Raw genomic sequence first — 9,213 nt, 5'->3', positions numbered from 1 at the left:
CGGGAGGGACTGCACTTGACACCTCTATAGCGACTGCTGTATCTACCACCATAGGACTATGGGGTTCAGTGGTAGAATAGGAATCGTCACTGTCGGGAAAAAGTTCTGAAGCGGTGTCAGTTTCACTTTCAGATATGCAAAAAAATGGGACATAGAATGTAATTAAAACCACAGAAAAGGCCATACTCACAGATTAGGTGGTGGGTAAAAAAACCCGTTCCAAACAGGACGCAACCAGGTCAGAGAATGCTGTTGAAGGAAAGTGCCCAGGTGTGTTTAAATAATGATAGCCGCTCCCACTAACCTTGAGGGGAGTGGTGTGTTGGGCATGGAAGTAAATGTATAATAATAATAAATAAATAATAAAGTACTGTGTATAGTGTACATGTGAGGTATAGGGGACATGACTAAGTGTAGTGTGTAGAAATCAGGGCTGTGAGTGAAACAAAACGTGAGTGTAGTGTGTAAAACATGGAGGCATAGTGTTTGGATAGTGAGGCACAGCATATATCGCCGAATAGCAGCCTATTTAGAACGCCCATACTGTAAGAGAGCGGGCTGCCCTGCATGCAATGCCAAACATCCGCACACCAGGCTATCCCAGCATCATAAGACCCGGGCGCGTCCTGAAAAAAAGGTATGTACAATGTAAGTAACCATGAAAAAACATGGGGTATTAGTTGTCGTTTTGGCCAAAAGAACGCAAGCTCGTTTCACTTTCAGAACTGTTGGAACATAGCAAGGCGTAGGCTTGCTTCGCGCTGTACAGTCTCTGAGACATTATATTTATAGATATGTATGTATGTATGTATGTACAGTATATATATATATATATATATGCCCTATAAGTCCTATAAGAACCCTAAGGCTGGGCTCACACACCCTATTTACGGACGTAATTCGGGCGTTTTACACCTCGAATTACGTCCAAAAATACGTCTCCAAAGCGCCGGCAAACATCTGCCCATTCATTTGAATGGGTTTTACGATGTTCTGTGCACACCAGCTGTTTTTTTACGCGCCGCTGTCAAAAGACGGCGAGTAAAAAGACGCCCGTGTCAAAGAGGTGCCTGTCACTCCTTGAGACGTAAATGGAGCCGTTTTTCATTGGCACCATTCAAAAACAGCTCCAATTACGAACGTAATTTCCACCGCGAAAAACGCGAGTACAATCAATTACGTCTGAAATTCAGGAGCTGTTTTCTCCTGAAAATAGCTCCGTAATTTCAGCCCTATAGGACGCTGCCATGTGAACCCAGCCTAAAGTAAACCTAAAAACGACACTAACTATTATTTTTTTTATTTTTTATAACAGACGTAATAAAATAAAGCCCTAATGTAGTCTTACGGCTATTATGGCCCTAAACACTAACGCTAAACTAGCACTAACCCTAAACTTACACTTACGCTAAACTAGCACTAACGCTAAACTAACACTAACGCTAAACTAACACTAACGCTAAACTAACACTTACGCTAAACTAGCACTAACGCTAAACTAGCACTAACGCTAGTCTAGATTTTATATTATATATATATATATATATATATATATATATACTAGAAAGCGGTGATTTGTTTCTTCACTTTTTTTTACAGCACAGGACGCAGACTGATCTCTCTCTCCTCTCAAGGAACAACTACAATGAGAGGAGAGAGAAACACAGCCCATGTCCTGGCTGTGTTATTAAAATAACTGTCTATGATCTCTGTGATAGGTTTTATCACATAGATCACCTGATCAGGGACCAGTCACAACGGTCCCTGATGGTTTCTGTGCCAGCTGCTGACACAGGCAGGTTATGCACAGTGCATGCGCGCGCCATTTTGTGTGTGAGGGGGGGAATCGGAAGGGGGGAATCAGACGTGGGAGGGGGGGTGATTCATCTGGGGTATACTGGGGAACACTTATTACCCTTTCTCTCTAAGGAGTTATTCCATGAGAGGAGAGAGAAAGGGTAACGATCTGCCGCTTTGCAGTGACCGCCGTGATTTAACGAATCACGGCGATCACGTGACCAGAGACCACTCGTTATGGTCTCTGGTTGTTGCTCCGAACCCTCAACTACCTCCGGTAACTGAGAGAACGGAGCTTTGATCATTTATTTTGGCGCTACATTAGGCTAAAGCGCTGCCGTGTAAAGGCGGCGCCTTAGCCTAAAGCCCCTTAGTGACAGCCGTGAAAAGGTGTATTGGTGGTCACTAAGGGGTTAAAAAAGATATTTCCATTGATGGGAATTAATTTCCTCCATGGAGAATGGTTACAAAGCCGAGTGACAACCATTATGGTCATCATCAGAACTCCTCCAGGACTTTCCCAGACTCTCCCCTCTCCACAGCCACATAACTCTGTTTATTTACCCATAAAGCAGGAAAGACATGAAGTGAAAGAGAAAACAGAAGAACAGAGTTTTTAAAATTTATTTTTTTAATTTCCGCAATGATAAATCCAGGTGGCAAATTTGGGAAAGGTATTGCCGCTGATGATGATTGATGTTCGGGCTCTACATGTTGTCTCGTAGCTTTGTGTTTGATGTCCTATATGCCGCCTCAAATAAAATACTCCCTTTCCCTTTCGAGGATCCAGTAAGTCTTCGTTGACTTTTCAATGTTTGTTGATAGAAAAGTTATTTTCTGCGTTTTTTTTTTATAAGATGTCAAATTGTGCGTATTAAAAAGTGATGATGGTTCTTCATGGTGACCTGTAGAAGAACACATATTTTATAACCAGAAGAATACGACCATGACACACAGCGGAGTAACATGCAGTCACAGGGCCCCAGAGCAATATATGGCCCCACATCACCCCACCCACCAGGACTAATAGGTGTGGGAAATGGATGCGACTGAAAATTCATAGAATAGAGAGTTTACTGTAGTCTGCCCCTGTCTATGGAGGGTCATATACTCACTGGTGATGTGCTCATATTCTGATGTCATTTTCTGAAATTATAGATGTTCTTGTCTGGAAAAAAGGGAATGAGTTATACAGATTGATTGACTTATAGCTGTATACAGATCATATACAAAACACATGTCCTGGACTGGGGAATGTCCCTGTCTGGGGAGGGTCTCATATACTTACTGTTCAGTCTGATTTTTTGCTGCCCATAGCGGAAACTGTTGATGTTATTGTCTAGAAAAAAGGTAAGAAATTAAGCAGATTGATTGACAGGTCACTGTCACGTTGCAGTATATTGGTCATTATTATTCATCAGTATTTATAAGCCAAAACCAAAACATAATTAGAAAAAGAATAATATAAATATTCACAACTCTTCTGTGTTTTAGACCAGTTTCTATTTTTTGCTTACAGATACTGATGCAAAATACTGACGCGTGAAAGTTGCCTTATAGCTATATATATATATATATATATATATATATATATACATTTCCGAATACATGTCCTGACTGGAGAATGTCCCTGTCTGGATTGAAACCCAGAAGCTCCTGTCCCAGGCAGCAGCTCATCTCATTGAGCTATAGGGGATGTTAGAGAGCTCCACTGCTGAATCTGCTGTCTAGGTTTTCTTGACTTTTGCGCCTCTGGATTCCTTTCCTTTATTGCCTGATTGGTCTCAGTCTTTTGGTTTACTATATAATCCTGTCCCTTGCCCTTCCTGATTGTCAGACTATTGAGATTCCTGCCTGTAGTCTAGTTCCATCTGTCTTACTCTACAAACTGTTGCTGCTCATTTGTGTACCGAAATTGAATTATTTTCTGACCACATCTCTGCCTCACTCTACAACCTGTTGTCACTTGTTTGAGCACAAATCTTGGATTGTTTCCGGACCACATCTCTGCTTTACGCTACAACCTGTTGCTGCCTATCTGTGTATCAAACTTAGATAATTTCCTCAACATGTCTCTATGCTACAATCTGTTGTTGCTTATCTGCGTACCGAACCTGGACTGTTACCTAATTACTTTTGCTATTATTAACCTCCTGCCTGATCGTTTCAGTCACAGGACTTCAAATCTGCCACTGACATTAACATATATACTCACAACTGATGTTCGAATGTTATGATCTTTTGCTACCCATATCTGCAGAAATTTTTTGGTGTTAATGTCTAGAAAAAATGGGAGAAATTAGTTAAACAGATCGCTTAACTTATAACTATTTACACATAATATATGTCCTGGACTGGGGAAGCTCCCTGTCTGGGGAGGGTCTCATATACTCACTGTTAAGTCTGATGTTTTGCTGCCCATTGATTAAACTGTTGATGTTATTGTCTAGAAAAAATGGAATAAGTTAAGTTGATTCATAGACAGGCCACTTTCACACGCCAGTATTTTGGTCAGTATTTTGCAGCCAAAACTTGAAACAGAAAATATATAGAAAAAGTATAATGGAAAAATGTACATCTCTTCTGTGTTTTTGACCCTCTCCCGATCTTGGATATAAATACTAATACAAAATACTGATGTTTAAAAGGGGTCTTATTAGTACACACACATATCACACAAACAGAATACATGTCCTGGACTAGAGAATGTCCCTGTCTGGAGAGGGTCTTATATTGTCGGGATTCAAACCGAGAAACTCCTGCTGCTTTTCTCATTGTACTATAAGGGATTTTGGAGAGTTCCACTGCTGAATATGTTGTCCAGATTTTCTTGACTTTTGCCTCTATGGATTCCATGCTTTATTGCCTGATTGGTCTCAATCTTTTGGTATACTATATAAACCTGTCCTTGCACTTCCTGATTGTCAGACTTTTGAGGTTCCTGTCTGTAGTCTAGTTTCTTTCTGCGTCACTTCACAAACTTGCTGCTCATTTGTGTATCGAAAGTAAATTGTTTCCTGACCACACCTTTGCCTCACTCTACAACCCGTTGTCACTTATATGTATACCAAACTTGGATTGTTCCCAGACCACTTATCTGCTTTAAGCTACAACCTGTTGCTTCTTATCTGTGTATCAAACTTAGATTATTCTCTAACCACTTCTCCGCGTCACGCTACAATCTGTTGTCGCTTATCTGTGTACCGAATCTGAACTGCTAGTTAACTACTTTTGCTATTATGAACCTCCTATCAGATTGTTCCAGCCTCGGTACTTCAAATCTGCCACCGACATTAGGGCCCCATGCAAACGACCATAGATTTCGTCCATAATTACGGACCTATTCATTATTATGTCCGACTGACACTTTCCCATATATTTACGGGAAGGTGTCCTTACCGTAGAAACCTTCCGTAAAAAATCCTATTTTTTTATTTTATGGATCGGGCTCCCATACTATATAATGGAAACACTGTCCACAAATGCGTATGACTGACCACAGCCGTCTGCGGCCGGATATGCCTGTAATCATAGACTGTGATTATGGGCACGGTCATGTGCATAGAGCCTTATATATATACCCACTACTGATGTTAGGATGCTCTGATATTTTGCTGCCCATATCTGCTGAAATTTTTTTATGTTACTGTCTATAAAAAAAAGTGCAAGAATGAGTTAAACAGACCGATTAACTTATAGCTGTATACACATAAAATACCGACAGAATACATGTCCTGGACTAGAGAATGTTCCTGTCTGAGGAGGGTCTCATATACTCACTGTTTAGTTTGATGTTTTGCTGCCAATAGATGGAACTGTTGATGTTATTGTCTAGAAAAAAGGGAATGAGTTAAGTTGATTGATAGACAGGCCACTTCACACGGCAGTATTTTGGTCAGTATTTTGCATTAGTATTTATAATCCAAATCCAGAAACAGAACATAAATATAAAAAGTATTATTCAAAGTTTTGCACCTCTTCCGTGTTTTGGCCTATAAATACCCATACAAAATACTGACCAAATGACTGCCATGGAAAAGGGGGCTTATAACTATATACACAAACAGAATACATGTCCTGGGCTGCAGAATGTCCTTGCCTGGTGAGGGTCACATTTTGTAAGGATTCATAACCAGAAACTCCTGTGTCCGAGGCAGCAGCTCTTCTCATTGAGCTATAGGGGATGTTGGACAGCTCCACTGCTGAATCTGTTGTCCAGGTTTTCTTGACTTTTGCCTCTCTGGATTCCTTTCCTTTAATGCCTTTTAGGTCTCGCTCTTTTGGCTTACTATATAAACCTGTCCTTGCACTTCCTGAGTGTCAGACTATTGAGGTTCCTGCCTGTAGACTAGTTCCTTTCTCTACAAACTGTAGCACCTTATTTGTGTACCGAACTTGTATTGTTTCCTCACCACGTCTCTGCTTCATTCTACAACCTGTTGCTGCTTATCTGTGTACCGAACGTGGACTGTTTCTTAATTACTTTTGCTATTATCAACCTCCTGCCTAATCATTTTAGCCACCGGTCTCCAAACCTGCCACCGACCTTGACATATATACTCACTATTTATGTTCGGATGTTCTTATCTTTTGCTGCCCATGTCTGCTCGAAAATTTTTGATGTTAATTTCTAGAAAAAAATTAAAGGAATGAACCATTAACTTTTAGCTTTATACACATAATCCACCAACCAAATGCATGTCCTGGACCTGAGGTTGCCCCTGTCTGGGGAGGGTCTCGTATACTCACTAATGATGTTATGATGTACTGATGTTATGCTGCCCAAATCTCTGATGTCAATTTTTGATGTTATGCTGCTCAAATCTCTGATGTCAATTTTTGATGTTAATGTCTAGAAAAAATAGGAAGAAATTAGTTTAACAGATTGGATAATTTATTGCACAGGCAGAATACATGTTCTGGACTAGAGAACGTCCCTGTTTGGGGAGGGTCTTATATACTCACTGTTTATTGTGATGTTTCTGAAACTGTTGATGTTATTTTCTAGAAAAAAGGGAATAAGTCAAACAAATTGATTGATTGATTGATTGATTGATTGATTGATTGATTGTATATATAATACAAAGACTGAATACATGTCCTGGGCTGCAGAATGTGATGATGCTGCTGCCCATGTGACCGCTGCAGCCTGTGATTGGCTGCATTTGTCACTTGGGTTAAAACATCATCCCAGAAGGCCGGGCTGCATGAAGAGCAGCTGGGAAGAATAGGAGCCGTTGCTATGACAAAGATAGACTTTTTTATTATTTTAAACAAAAAACGGTTTTGTATTGTTTCAGATTTTAAATCGCATAGTTTCTGCGGAAAAATATCAACATTTGTTATTTGTTGCGGATTTTAACTCCTCATTGAATTCAATAGGCAAAACCCAAATCAAAAGTGCAACAATTCCGTTGACATTCTGTGGATTAAAAAAACGCACCGCAGGTCAATTTATGATTGTTTTCTAAGCAGATTTTTTCTGCATTCTGTCGATGAAATTTATTCAAATCTCATCCACTTTGCTGCTACGGTAATACACAGTGGATTTTCCATAACGATATCCGTTGTGGAAAATCTGCAAACATACCCAAATGGAAAAATTTTCACCTCTTCCATGTTTTGGGCCCACTTCTGTTTTTTGGCATATAAATAATAATGCAAAATAATGAGCAAGTTACTTATAGCTGTATATATATATAATACACAAACAGAATACATGTCCTGGACTGAAGAATGAATGTCCCTGTGCGTGGAGGGACTCATATACTCACTGCCGATGTTCTGGTCTTCTGAAGTTTTGCTGCCAATATCTGATGGAAATCAACGATGTTATTGTCTGGGGAAAAAAGGGGAAAGTATGAGTTAAGCAGATTGATTGACTGTAGCTGTATACACAGACATCATATAACTCCTGGACTGGAGAATGCCCCAGTCTGGGGAGGGTCTCATATCATCACCATTCAAACACAGAAACTCCTGTGTCCGAGGCAGTAGCTCTTCTCATTGAGCTATAGGGGATGTTGGACAGCTCCACTCCTGAATCTGTTGTGTAGGTTTTATTGACTTTTGCCTCTGGAGTCCTTTTCGTTATTGCCCGATTGGTCTCACTCTTTTGGCTTACTATATAAACCTGTCCCTTGCACTTCCTGATTGTCAGACTATTAAGGTTCCCGCCTGTAGTCTAGTTCCTTTCGCTACAAACTGTAGCAGCTTATTTGTGTACCGAAATGTAATTGTTTCCTGACCACATATCTGCTTAATACTGCAACCTGTTGCTTCTTATATGTGAACCAAACTGAGATTATTTCCTAACATCTCTGCCTCACGCTATAATCTGTTGCCGCTTAAAGGGGTTTTCCCATTTTGGACATTTATGGCATATCAACAGGATATGCATTAAAAGTCTGACAGATGTGGGTCCCAGAGCCCATGTGGGTCCCCGCGCCTATCTCTAGAACGGGGCCTCCTAAACCCTGTTCTAGCTTATTCGACTCCGCTGCCTCCCGACCACTTCCTAAGTGCTCGCTGAGCTACGCTATTTCCGTAACTCCCACAGAAGTAAATGGGAGTTACTGAAACAGCGTAGCGCGGCGAGCTACGCTGTTTCAGGAACTCGGTAGCTACGGAAACAGCGTAGCTCGCCGTGGTACTCTGTTTCCGTAACTCCCGACCACCTAACCAGGATGTGGCCAGGAGGCAGCGGGAGCAGAGTGAGCTAGTAGTGGGTTTAGAGGGCCCTGTTCTAGAGATAGGTTCGGGTCCCAGGGAATTGTCCAAGGTGGGAAACCCCTTTAAGTGCGTACTAAACCTGGACTGGTACTTGAGCGCTTTTGATATTATCACCCTCCTGCCTAATCATTTTGGTCACAGGTCTGCAAATCTGCAACCGACCTTGACATATATACTTACTTCTGATGTCCTGATGTTATGCTGCCCGTATCTCATAAAAATTATTGATGTTAAGGTCTAGAAAAAAAGGTAAGAAATTAGTTATACAGATGGGTTGACTTACAGTATATGCAAAGACAGAATACATGTCCTGGACTGGAGAATTCCCCTGTCTGGGGTGGGTCTTTTATACTCACTAATGATGTTAAGATGTTATGCTGCCAATGTCTCATAAAAATGATTGATGTTAGTGTCTATAAAAAAAAGGGAAGAAATGACAAAAGGGGTTGTCCAGGCATGGAGTAGTTTTCATACTGATTACGTATGCACAGGATACCTGGTCCCTGCACCGATCAGCTGTTTCGGCTGACTCTGAGCAATAGATGTCAGGGTCAGTAGCAGATGGCTCCAGTCACAGTATAGTGGCCATGCTGCAAGACAGCAGCTCTGCTCCTATTCAAGTGAAAAGAGCCATCTGCTTCCGACACCGTTAACTGCATAAAATCTGGTGCCCAGAGGCAGCCA

At 41.0% G+C, this 9,213-nt stretch overlaps 1 long non-coding RNA gene across 2 annotated transcripts; it reads right to left on the bottom strand.

The window, feature by feature from the left end:
* Positions 1 to 2,407: 2,407 nt before the first annotated feature.
* On the bottom strand, positions 2,408 to 9,155 carry LOC142760662 (uncharacterized). 2 transcript variants are annotated; one of them, XR_012883341.1, is made up of 11 exons: positions 8,710 to 9,155; positions 7,572 to 7,636; positions 6,763 to 6,801; positions 6,547 to 6,649; positions 6,362 to 6,427; positions 5,578 to 5,628; positions 4,193 to 4,243; positions 4,013 to 4,077; positions 3,086 to 3,136; positions 2,913 to 2,965; positions 2,408 to 2,702 (listed from the first exon to the last, which is right to left on the bottom strand). It is a non-coding gene; the product is annotated as an uncharacterized LOC142760662 (long non-coding RNA). The 2 variants fall into 2 exon arrangements; XR_012883342.1 differs by lacking the exon at positions 4,013 to 4,077.
* Between the last annotated feature and the right edge of the window lie 58 nt (positions 9,156 to 9,213).

This window comes from Rhinoderma darwinii, chromosome 4, assembly GCF_050947455.1.
Source record: "Rhinoderma darwinii isolate aRhiDar2 chromosome 4, aRhiDar2.hap1, whole genome shotgun sequence".
NCBI classification, from domain to species: Eukaryota; Metazoa; Chordata; class Amphibia; order Anura; family Rhinodermatidae; genus Rhinoderma; species Rhinoderma darwinii.
This window is presented reverse-complemented; position numbering and strand designations above follow the sequence as displayed.